A 12980-nucleotide genomic window follows, 5' to 3' on the forward strand; every position below is an offset into this window, starting at 1 on the left:
CCCTGAGGACGCAGGGGCTCTAATCTTTTAACCCTCTCCCCCTGCCAGCCCAGCTGCTAGGACCTGAGAAACAACTCACTTTGTAAAGCAGTGGGCGGTAGAGAGCACCCAGTGGGAATGAATGAGCACAGCTCCACAGGGATGAATGCTCTGGTACTGCAGGCTGGCCTGCCATGGCCACTGGTCTTCCATGGCCTCCTGGCCCCCAGAGATCATCCCTACGCCCCTGGGCTTTCCGCACACTGTGATGACCAGCCCGATGCCATGTGGTAAACAGGAGATCCCCATTTCCTCTCCGGTAGACCCTTGAGCACTTCTCAGTGGGAAAGCAGAAGCAGGGGTCAACCAGTCCCAGAGTGACAGGGCAGCTTGGTGTCTGATGTCCCTGTCTGCTGCCGAGGCAGCAAGAACCTGGACAGCAGAGAGAATGTGAGCAAGACCCGTGGGGTGACATGGAAGTGATATGATTGCCACAGTTGGTCACAGCTGCATCCCGGCAACCCCATGACCGCAGCGCGCCCCACCACCACCCCTGGCCCAGAAACCAGCTTTGTGTGCAGGGCTGTACTATTATCCTGTCTCCACCTCCCCTCTGTCTCCAGGAGGGGCGGTAGGCCATGTGGCCTGGACAGGGTGGGCCAGGTGCCCCAACTGTGTGGACGCTGTGACCCTGTGACCGGCTGCCAGCATGAATACTGGGGAACACAGAGAGGAAATAAGGGAAGATGGCTGGGCCAGTCCACTCCAGGCTGTTCCCCGCCCACACCCCATCTGCTCCTCTGTGCCTAGGATGCCCCAGGCACCTGCTGGGCACGAGGGCTCCGGGGGTGGGATTTCCTGCCAGGGGCTCTCAGGCTCATTGGCCAGGGCCAGAGTGTTATCAGCCCTGGCCCCGCCCCTCTGACCTCTGACCCCACCCTGTCACTGCCCCCTGACCCTAATACATGACCTCTCTAATCCCATCCTCCCCATTGGACACAGCTCTCTCCTGAGCCCTCCTTGACCTAGGGCCTGCCCCTGTGCTGTGCCTGCCCTGACCCTGCCCTGACCCCGCCCTGACCCCCTCTGACCCCCCGCTCTCATACACCACGTTGGCCACACTCTGACCTGGTCAGGCCTTGGAGAGTTGGAGCAGGGTCCACAGAGCAGCTGAGTGCTTCTACTCACTCAAGTGAGGGACCTAGGAACTCCACTTGGCTTTTGGAAGATATTTGGGCTGGAGAGGTCTACATCAGAGTTAAGTAAGGGCCGAAGGCGCAGCTGGAGCTGGGGGAGTGGATTAGTCCTTAGATGAGAACGTTGGAGCAGAACGGGAGACCCAAGGAGTCAGCCGAGAGGAGGGACCCAGGGAGGCAGGATAGTACCGGGGATGCTTAAACCCAGAGGCCTTACCCAGTTTAGGGAAGACAGATTGTAGAGTTGGTATATCTGCAGTGGCTCCTTGCAGCTCTGTCTTATTTCATTTCATTTCATTTATTTTGAGTTTGGGGTCACATGGTAGGGCTCAGGAACTACTCCCAGGGATCCATATGGTGCCATGATCAATCAGATCCTCACGGATGCAAAACGGAAGTATGAGCACCAGCCCTGTGAGCCAACTCCATTCTCCTGTAGCCCTCTTTTATGGGGGAGCAGGTGTTCTATCAAGTGCTACTGAAGAGGCCCTCGTGGTCCTCTTGGCAATTCTCCACCAACCATGCAGGACATCCAATGTAAGGGACCGTGGATGTGGTGCTTGCTGCTGGCTAGGGTGTGGGATGACCTAGGCCCCTGCACTTGCACTTGGGCCCTCCAGAGCTCCACGTGGAGAGTCTCGGGGCCACTTGGTGCCTGGGATCAAGCTGGGATCAACTATCTAAACCCTATACTAGATCTTTGACTTCTACTGCCCTGTTTTAAAATTATTCCAGTTATATTACTCGTCACACCTCCCAGGTACTACGGAAAGGTAGGGGAATATCTGTACAAGCAAAGGAAATCCCTTCACTAGCGCTGAACAAAGCCAAACACAAGTTGTCATTTCTTTTGTGTTTCTTTGGTTTTGGAGCTCTTCCTGGGGTACTCCTGGAAGTAAGCTCAGGGGTTGCTCCTGGTGGTTCTGAGGATCAAACTGGGGTCAGCCCTTGTGAGGAAAGAGTCTTATTATCTTCTCTGGCTAGCTGACATTTCTTTCAATGTTCATATTATAGACACACATATGTATATATATGGTCATTTCCTGAAGCTGCCTGGTCCCCAGGGAAAGGATAATTTTTATTTCTAGATTTCATGGTCGTTCCTCCTGTCTCCAATATACTCTTACCCACAGTAAACTGACTGAAACAACTGAGGAGCATGAGATGAACTTTAGAGTCAGGAGTAAACCCTGAGCACTTCCAGGTGTGGTGAGAAAGAGAAAGTAGAGAGAGCAAACGGAGAGATGATGCTAACTCAAGAATAGAGAGAAGAGAAGGGTGTGAGTGAAGAGGAATAGGGAGGGAGAGAGAGCAGAGAGGAAGAGGGAAAGAAAAGAAAGAGGATGGGGGAGAGACTGTGAGAGCGAGAGAGAAGTATAAAAGGTTAACTCCAGATGAAAGTGCTTCCACCTCTGCTCGACTCACCTTGGTCACCAGTGCTCATGGAAATGCCTGGTCTAGGTCAGGTCAGTTCCATTATCAGCATGGAAGTTCTGGGTCCATCACTTTTCTCTCACAGAAAAGAATTTCATGAGGAGGTTAAATGTGAAGCATGATAGTTTTTATTGAAACTTATCTAGAAAGATGTGAGGGTACAGATAGAGAGAAGTACACGTTCTAAAGAAAATGGGCTTCTCCAGATTGGAAATAAACAAAGAGACAACTTAGTCAGGTATGTGCTCTAGGGCTTGAAGTATAAGCTCCCGTTGACTTTTAAACTTGTAAGTTTGTTCCCTTAAATGCCACCATTAGTGCTCTCCCATCTCCTAAGCACTCCCTTATTGTTTGCACATTATTTACAGTAGACAAGATAAGAAAACAACTCTGTCTATAACAGAGGAATGACTTTTGAACAATATAGATGAAGATCTAGGGTCTCATGTGAGGTAAAATAAGCCAGATAGAAAGAGACAAATACTGTTTGATGCCACTTACAAATGGAATCAGAAACAGCCAATCTCATAGAAATGGAACCTACAATGGTGGTTTCTAAGGGGTTGAAAATTGGGGAGACTTTTTTAGGGGTACACACTCACTTGCAACTCATAGCTAAGTTTATTCTAGAGATCTAGTGCATAGTTTAGTGATTAAAGACAATATTGTTTTATAAATCTCAAAGTTATGAAGAGTTAATAGTTCTCAACACAAAAATGATACTTTTGTAGAGGGATAGAGCTATGTTGGCAGTCACATTAATAATATTTCAATGTATTAAGCCAGGGTGCTGTAAACCTAAATGTACACAGTCTTACATGTCAAGCACATTAAATTTTGTTTGTTTGGTTTTGAACCACACCAGACTTGTGATGAGGGATCACTCTTGGTGAGATCAGGGGACCATATGTCGTGCTGGCGATCAAACTCGGGTTGGCTGCCTGCAAGATAAGCACCCTGCCCACTCTACAGTCTCTCTAGCTCCACAATTTTTGTAAAGTCAATTTTAATAAAAACACTGTGATTTGCAAGGTCATCCATTATACCAAGTCCTGTTCCTTTGTCACTCTGCTTGCTGGTGGCAGGGAATTTCTTGGACCTTGAGCACTTGATAAAGAAACAAAGAGAACTGAGGAGGAAACCGTGGTGTTCCTCTTCTAGAAGCTGGTGGGGTGGCATCCCCAGGGCAGGCGTGGCATTTCTGCTGTGCCTGGCGTAGAAGGCGAGCTGGAGGAGGTGGGTACAGAGGACAGGCAATGCACTGTGCCTCAGAAGAGCCTTCACTCAACTGTTTTCAGGTGCAGCATAAGGATGTGATGTGGGGTAAAAGTGAAGTGGAGTATGAAAGTGCCCATGTCACCTGATGTGACACACACTGCAACTTGAGCTTCACCCAGTGTTGATAAAGACATGCTGATCGAAAAAAGCCAAAACCTAACTCTAGTGCATTTGCAAAAAAAAGCCAAGTGAGAGCCATGAATTAAACTGATCTTTCCTTCTCTCTTCACCAACCTCAAGTTAGAAGTATCCATAGAAAGGATTATGGCAGCAGAAACTTTTTCCTTTTTGTTGTAGGCAGACTGGTAAGAGAATTTGGGAATGTGCTTTGGGCAAATAATACATTTTAAAATGAAGAGATCATCTAGCCCTGAAGGAACCCAAGGACAGGAAGACCTCTTTGAAATACAAACCCTGAGCTCTTTGAAGAAGAGAAACTGAGACACTATCCAGATGGAGAAATCCAAGGCTCCATCCAGAGAAGGGTGGAGCCCTCAGAAAAGGGGCAGCTGCAGAGGAATCTGTGAGATTAAAAAGAGACTGTCGGCAGTTCAAAGGCCGCGATTTCCAGATGATTAACAGTGCAAGGCTTTTCTGTGACAGCACTGAGGTTGGCCGCCTGCAAGATAAGCACCCTACTCAGTGTATTATTGCTCTAGCTCCAAAATTTTTAAAAAATAAATTTTTATTAAATGCACCGTGATCTACAAAGTTGTTCATTATACAGTTGTTTCAAATATTTAGTGTTTCATCACCACCAGTGTGTTCTTACTCCACAAATATCCCTAGTTTCTCTCCCAATCTTTCCCCTTAGGCAAATAACAAATTTACATTATGTTGTTTATTCCAAATAAAAAAAATTAAGAGATGGCAAATAGAATGATCAGAAAATAAAACAGTAAGAGCTAACTTGTGATTACTGTATGAATTTGACCTATGTAAATACAAGAATTAAAACCATTTAATACAATGTAATAAAATGCCTATTCTCATTTCCATGTGTCTGTTTCCAACTATGGAATCTACAGTATCACTGTATCACTATAGTACTGTCCTCCCGTTGTTTATTGATTTGCTCAAGCAGGTGCCAGTAATGTCTCCATTCATCTCTGACATGTGCTAGTGTAGCCCGATGGCATACCGGGGCTCTTTCAGGGTCAGGGGTATGAGGACCATCATTGCTACTGTTTTTGTCATATGGAGTATGCCACGGGTAGCTTGCCAGTCTCTGCCATGGGGGTAGGATACTCTCAGTAGCTTGCCGGGCTCTCTGAGAGGGATGGAGACTTTTGGGGTAGCCTCTAATAAACTTTACAAGTGTTCCCAGTCAGGCATGTATGCGGGAAGGATACTTTCAGTAGCTCACTGGGTTCTCTGAGAGCGAAAACTAAACAATAAAAGGTCTAGCATCCGTGGCTGCACGCTTCTGGGAGCTTGGTTTTATAGTCTCCGGATCTTGGCCGTTGGTGGGATTACACGGCAGTTGGTGGGCACAACTGTCTAGCTACTGGAAGATGGGGGATCTGGGTGGACGAGGCCCAGTTCTGATCTGAGCAGGCTTGGAGATTGCAGCCCCGGGTCCTATACACCTGGGTTCCTCTGCCAGTTCCTTCATGCATGAGGCTCAACCGAGCATGTGGAGAGTGGTCTCAGCATGGCTGTGGCTTGGCCCTGGAGGTCTTCAGTTGCCAGGGCTGTGCTCGGGCCGGTAGGGAAACTCAACCCGCCCCACTCCAAAGGGCCCCGGTGATGATAGCCAGGTGCGGGGGCAGGAGAGTCTGCATTGTTCTCTTCCGGAAGCTTGGTTTTATAGTCTCTGGATCTTAACCGTTGGTGGGATTACAGGGCAGTTGGTGAGCGCAACTGTCTAGCTACTGGAATCTAAAGTATATTACATTAAATTTTACTTTTTACATGGATCTCACTATGGTAATAATCATCTCTCACCTGTCATTAATAAAACCTTTCATGTAATTCTGTGTTAATATATTTTGGAGTTCGCATGGAATATGTAAAGCCTACATATGTAAATTTTCCCCTACACTTTATGTAAACACTGTAGTTTACAAAGTTGTTCATGTTGGTTCGTTACAGGCATTGAACATTCCAACACAATACCATCACCATTATACTTTTCCTCCACCACTGTCTTCAATTTTCCCAACCACCCCTTAAGCCTGTCCCCATAGCAGGCCCTCAACGATTTATTTTATATTGCTTTTTATCAATAATTTGCTAACAATGATAACAAATATTTCTTTAGCAGAAAATTAGTATAAATTGTTGTATCTTACCATGGAGACATTAAGTCCTTGTATGAGAGATTATTAAGATGTTATTTCAGCTTAAGTCTTTTATGTTTATGTTTTATTAATTGAGATTGATTGCCTTCTATGTTACATCCCATCCAATCTGGTGGGCTACTACTGGTTAATCTGTGTTGTGGAGTTTGAGATGTCATTTGCATTCAAGGCTGCTCACTCCAGGAAGTTGGGAATTTTTAATAGGGTGGTGCGACTGGAGTTAAATTTTTAACTGGGTGGTGGCTTTAGGGTGTGTAAGTGACTTCTGGGGCTAATGGAAGTACAGGAAGCGGGGCAGAAGTAGCCCATCCTGACTCTGAGAAAGCCTGGAAGATCTCAGTCACAAAACCCGCATGCCTGAGTTTTTCAGCAGACTAATTTCTCTATGAGGTTGAGTCCCAAGACAATGAAGTCCCGTAGGGAGCATGGTGGCTATTTTGAAGTGTGGGAGCAAGCGCGGGCTAGGGTTCTGTTTGGGTGGGTCAGCCCAGGACCCACCCCTCCTTCCAGGATACCATGGACATCTCAATCATGTGTGAGTGTCTGGAAAAAATATCTTTTGTGTCTTGTTGTTCTCTTGAGATTTACTTATGAATCTCTGGAGCATGGTCTTACACGAGCTTACCTCTTGTTTTAGCTAATTGTTTTACCTACTTATTTTAGTTTTACTATTTACATTTAAATTTGTCACATAGGTAAGCTATGATTATTGTTTGAATTTATTGCTTTCAAAATATGCACCCAGAATAATATGCGTGGAATCTGTTACAAATTTTAATGTTACTGAGAATTAATTGGACACACTTGTGTGATTTCCTTTAAATAAAGCTGAGTTGTATAACTTAGAAATGCTGTGTGGTCCAAATATTCTCTGTTAAAAAGTTTGTGAAATTATACAGCTTATTAGGGGTTGAAAGGTACTTGAGAACAGAAATGTTATCTCTCAGTTTCTTAAGTTTCTGACCAGTTTTTTTTTTTTAATTGAATCACTGTGAGCTACAGTTACAAAGCTTTCACGTTTGAGTTCTGGTCATACAATGATCAAATACCCATCTCTCCACCAGTGCACATTTTCCACCACCAATGTCCCCAGTATCCCCCACGTGCCTCTATGGCGATTTCTCCCACACTCTCTACTTTTCGGCATTATGGTTTTCTTGAGTTTTTCCACCACTATTCAAGCCTGCCTGCCAGTGGCAGATGCTAGATACTTTATTTTCTATTGCTTATTATGAATAACACGAGCGGTCACATGACCACAAAAGCAACCACACACTTCTGGAATTCTAAAATTGTAAATGGTTGGGTCCAGAGACATCTCTGTAGGGAGCTAATACATTTTGAGATTCATTTGGGAGTCTCTGAATCAAGACTGTCCATGCACTGAGATGGCGCCTGGAGGCAGATCGTGGGCATGACAGCCAGGATCCCAAGCAGGCAGGGAGAGTGGGAGGGACAGCCCATCTCAGCTACTGCCATGTGGCCTGGAGTCTTAGTCCTGGAATCCGCATACCTGGGTTTTGATTCTGGAAACTCGTGGCCACAGGGGTTTCACCTGGAGCGGGCAGAGAGGGCACGTCTCTTCTGTCTGAAGTGCCCCAGTAGAATTGGCTCAGTAAGAGGTCCGGAAAGATCTCCGGTGACCTGTTGCCTGACCAGTTCTTTCTGTAGTCTAGGAGACCATGTCATGTAAAGAAGTAGGGTTTGGTCAGTCCAGGCTAGGGACCTATAAAAGGAAATAGATATCTCTTAAAAGAAAAATACAGAGAAATTAGAAGTATAGAAACAAAACAAAAATTAAGCTGACAAAGGTATAAAAAGAATTAAGAATAATAAGAGAAATATAGGAGATCTAAATATCACAGTCAAATACTATTTTCCTTTGGAAGCATCAAGATTACACAAAAATACTGTAGGCTATATATATATACATATATATATATATATATATATATATCTCAGCACACAAGTCTCAACCTTTAACAACATGCTACTAATCTCTAATAGAAGGGCTTAATGGCTCCTGGGTGAAATACAACAATCTTCACACATTTTTCTCTAAGAAAACTTTTTTTGGATCATTTTTAGTGGATTATTCATAACAAGAAATACAAAATAAATTACTTAGGTTCTGCTTTGGGGGCAGGGTTTGGGGTTTGGGATGTAAACACTTGAAATATGGCTATGGCAAGGTGTAATTGTGGTGAAATTGATGTTCAAATATTATATATCACTGCGGGGGGCCCCGCCAGACCACTCTCCGGCCTGCGGAGGTGGCCCTAGGATCCGTAGGTGCTGGGAAGGACCGACCGAATGAACACGAGACACAAGAGACAGAATGCAGCTCAGAAACAGAGAGAAAAAGGAACAGGACTTTATTGGGGGCAATCAGGGTATATATCCATTAGTGAGGCAGCTACACAAAAGGTCGTGCCCATATATGGTTAGGAAGATTTGTTTTCACCTATCATGCATTACAAGGTTTATGTGTATCTGGTACCAGACACGAGGTGATTACACAAAGGGCCATGTCCATATGATTTACCAGACATGAGGTAGATACACAAAGAGCCATGTCCATATGATTTATAAAATTTACATGCTTCACGTACCAGACACGAGGTAGTTACTTCTTGTTATTACTGACAGCCATGACAGATGTTCTCTCAGGATAACCATACATCAAGATAACCATACATAGCACTGGTTTTGCCTGTTGCGGGGTCACGTAGGTCAAGATGACCATACATAGCACAGGCTGTGCCTGCCGTGGGGTCGTAGGTCAGGATGACCATACAGGCACTTAGGCCTTGGTCAGTTAAAGGGCCAGCTTCCCACATATCACGGTATATATATATCACAGTCCCCCTGTTGTTCACCGATTTTGCTCGAGCGGGCCCAGTAACGCCTCCATCATGAGACTTGTTGTTACTGTGTTTGGCATATCGAGTACGTCATGGGTAGCTTGCCAGGCTCTGCCGTGCACGGTTCAAATATTAAATGTAATCAATTATTGTGAACAACTTTATAAAAATAAAATTAAAAATACTGTAGGACCTCAATATGTGGATTACGTTTTTATGCTAATAATTTTCTTAGGTAATGAATTTTAAGTAAAGGTAAAGGTAAAGGCCCTCCCGCTGATTGTCGATTTGCTCGAGCGGGCCCAGGAACGTCTCCATTGGAGACTTTGTTGTTACTGTATTTGGCATATCGAATACTCTCGGTAGCTTGCCGGGCTCTCCAAGAGGGACTGAGGAATCGAACTCGGGTCGGCCATGTTGGCAGCTTGTAAGGCAAAAGCCCTACCGCTGTGCTATCGCTCCAGCCCCATTCAACATAGTAATATCCATTCACTAAACAAACTTAGCAGTTTACAAAGAAACAATCTTTAATCTGATAAGCAACTATAAAAAGCAGTGAGATAGTTTCATAAAAATAATATTCAATGAAATCATTTGAAGAAAAGGGTACCAATGTAAAATTAAAATGTCCACCATTCAGGAAAAAATCTGTACTCAGAAGCTAATATAATGTACAAAATAATCTTGTACAAGTAAGTGATTCAACTAGATATGGGGCCCAAGAACTCAATATAGTAATTACTTTTTAAATTATTCTAATATTATTGCTATATTTAAACTTGTAATCATATACTTTATATGTATTCTAGCCTCTGACTTAACAGTTTGCTTAGACTAATGTATTCACCCATGTCTGTTTGTGAATATAGAAAAGATTTCTTTTAGCTTGCATCAGACAGAAATATTTATCTCAGAGGACTGAACTCACCTTGCTGGTGAAATCGGCCATTTCTACATTCAGACTCCTTCACCAGACAACCGAACAGCAGCTGTCATTTGAGAAAATGAAGGTTTTCTCAAATATTCAAATTTAGTGGGGTGACACAAAAGCAGACTTCTGAGTAGATGGTTACTATTTTTTACTGTTTTTGGACCATTCCTGGTGGTAGTTTATGATAACAGTAATAAATTCTTCAGGAATGTCTTCTTACCTTTCAAACTTTTCTAATTTTCTTTCTTTTCTATTTGGAGATATTCAATCCTGTATTATCTATTATATGTGCCATAAATACGTATTTATGCACTGTACTTTTGTCTTTAGTAATTTTACTCATCCCTGGCTTCACATGTTTTTCTCCACAGAATAAGCAAATTAGTCCTCCACTCCACCTCTTTATTTTGTCTCCGGAAGAGATCCCTGTAGAATTTAATTCCTTTTCACTAGATAACTGATCTACTTCCCAAGCTTTAAAAAGGTTTGTATTGTGACATATATAAAAGATAAAATTGACATCTTCAGGGGCTGGAGCGATAGCACAGTGGGTACAGCATTTGCCTTGCACGTGACTGACCCGGGTTGGATTCCCAGCATCCCATATGGTCCCCTGGAGCACCACCAGAGTAATTCCTGAGTGTAAAGCCAGGAATAACCCCTGACTATCACCAGATGTGATCCAAAAAGTAAAAAAAAAAAATTGGCATCTTTGTTCTTATGTGTTCAGCGATGTTAACTACAGTGATGATGTCGTGCAACCAACTGCCTTTCATCTTCCTCTCCCCTTCCTTCTGCAGGGTAGAGACTGCTCTGTAAATAATGCACAAGCTTTTCCCCCTTCTCTCCAGGAACCTGCAACCACAACTCTGTTCTGTTTCTAAGATTCCAGCTACTTATTAGAGTTCCTGTCTAAGCTGATTCAATATGTGTTTCTCTGTTTCTCACTGATTTGTTCATTTAGCAGCATGTCTTTAGTGTTCACCATGTGTCAGAATTTTCTGAAAAGCTCAGTAGTGCTCTGTTTTATGTCTATACGGCATTCTGCTACTTCCTCTTCTACCACTAGACACTTGTGTTGCTTCTTCTATGCTTGTGCTATTGTGATTAATGCTGTGTGCTTGGTTGTAATATCTCTTTTTGACTCTTTTCAGTCTTTTGGGCATCTAACCTGAAGTCAAACAGCTGTACTATATGATAATCTTATTCTAATTTTTGTTTTTAGAATTTCATTTTAAATTACCATTATTATTATTATTATCATTATTTTGCATTTGGGAGATATGGGTCCTGGAAGGAAGTCAGACCAGAAGGGTCCGTATTTAGAGGAGATGCAGAAACACTGACAGATATGGTGTCAGAGTATGTAGCTGGTCTGGTATGTTTTCTACTGAATAAACCTTCCTTACGTGGGAGTCAACAGGATCAGTGCTTAATGGTGTGTCTGGACATCAAGTCGTGGGCATGTGTCAGGATGGAGGTGCCTGCAATTCTTGGTCATGCCGTGACCTGGAAGTACTGTGTCACCTGCTCCCAGGCTGCTGTCTTTCCCATCGGCTTTGTGAGGGTCCAGCTCTGACTCCAGGCTTTCTGTTTGTTCCCTTTTGACTTACTTGTGCTTTATTGACTTCTCCACCTAGGAGCCCTTGGGGCTAATATTTTCCCCTCTCGCTTTGTTTATGAGCACTGACGCTAGTAATGTGTATGGATTTGGGTTTATACATAATTAGGTGGTGGTGGCAGGAGTGGAAAGGGGGGTTGGACTACACCTGGTGGTGCTTAGGGCTTATTGCTGGCTCTGTGCTCAAGGATCACTCCAGGAAGTACTCTGGGGGACCATATGCGATGCTGGAGAACAAACTGGGGTCAGCTACACAGCCTTATCCTGGTTCTATCTCTCTGATCGTACAAATTTGGGTTTCAGATAAACTGCTCTTTAGTCATCGTATGACCGTTAACAAATGAACTTTTCTTGGGTCCATTTATTTAAAAATGCAAATTATTTCATAAGAGGTAAGTAAAAGGGATGCTGCTGCTGTGTGTGTGTGTGTTTTATGATTAAAATCAATTCTTTTATTGAGGGAGAGAAGTTACTCCAGTGTTCCCTGGTGGAGAGAAAGGGGGAAAGTGGGAAGTCAAGTTTGCTGGTGAGAATTTAAGACTCTGCCAACATTGTCAGAATCCAGGCTTTTCCGGATCTTTCCATGCCTTGTGTCTACGGATCGGCAAAGGGTTCTAGAGGCCAAATGAGAGGATTCTTTCAGCTGTCAACCAAGAGGCTTTAGGTCTTCTCTCAGCCAAGGCAACCAGTGAAAATAGAATTTATTTTTCAGAATCCTCTGGGGAATTAAATAGTATCTTTCGCATCGCATTACCATGCTCCCTGCTCTTGATCCTCTTTTCCGTGCACTCTTTCTTCAAGCATTTTTCTCATCTCTCAATCAAGATCATTGCAATGACCAAAACATTTCAGAGAGCCGTGATTTTTGTGACATTCCTCAAGCAAGTTTATCAAGATGTTGCACTCTTCAGTTGTGCAAGTGTGGAGATAAGTCGGGATGCATCCTTAGGAGGAGGTGACTGACCCCAGCAGAACAACCCAGACGGCGGCCCGGCCAGGAGCCTGCAGCAGAGTCGGGGCGACTCGCCCAGCCTGGCCGAGACGAGGCTCAGGGCGCATGCGCGGGCGTGCCCAAGTACGGCGGCCGCGAGGGCCCGCGGCGGCTCCGCTGGAACATAGTTTTGAGAAAATTAAATGTGGGGAACGTTAGCCAATTAAAAATTATTATGATAATTCAGATGATATGCTTATAATAGTGTAAATACCATTTATGGTTTTAATGGATAGTTAGAACAGTTCCCTGGAAGCTACTGCCCAGTCCCCACCTCATATGATACTTCTAGTCTGTCCCTTGGTTCCCTCCCTACATCCCTTGCCTGGTGATTGCAGTATAATACTTATAAACATGTATATGTATGTGCATATATGTATATG

The 12980-nt window shown here is 44.0% G+C and overlaps 1 pseudogene; it reads right to left on the reverse strand.

Annotated features, from left to right (window-relative positions):
* Nucleotides 1-12307: 12307 nt before the first annotated feature.
* Nucleotides 12308-12549, reverse strand: LOC130031281 (COX assembly mitochondrial protein 2 homolog; annotated as a pseudogene).
* Nucleotides 12550-12980: the final 431 nt, after the last annotated feature.

The sequence above is a fragment of the Sorex fumeus genome, unplaced genomic scaffold, assembly GCF_029834395.1.
Source record: "Sorex fumeus unplaced genomic scaffold, SorFum_2.1 ptg000046l, whole genome shotgun sequence".
Taxonomy (NCBI): Eukaryota; Metazoa; Chordata; class Mammalia; order Eulipotyphla; family Soricidae; genus Sorex; species Sorex fumeus.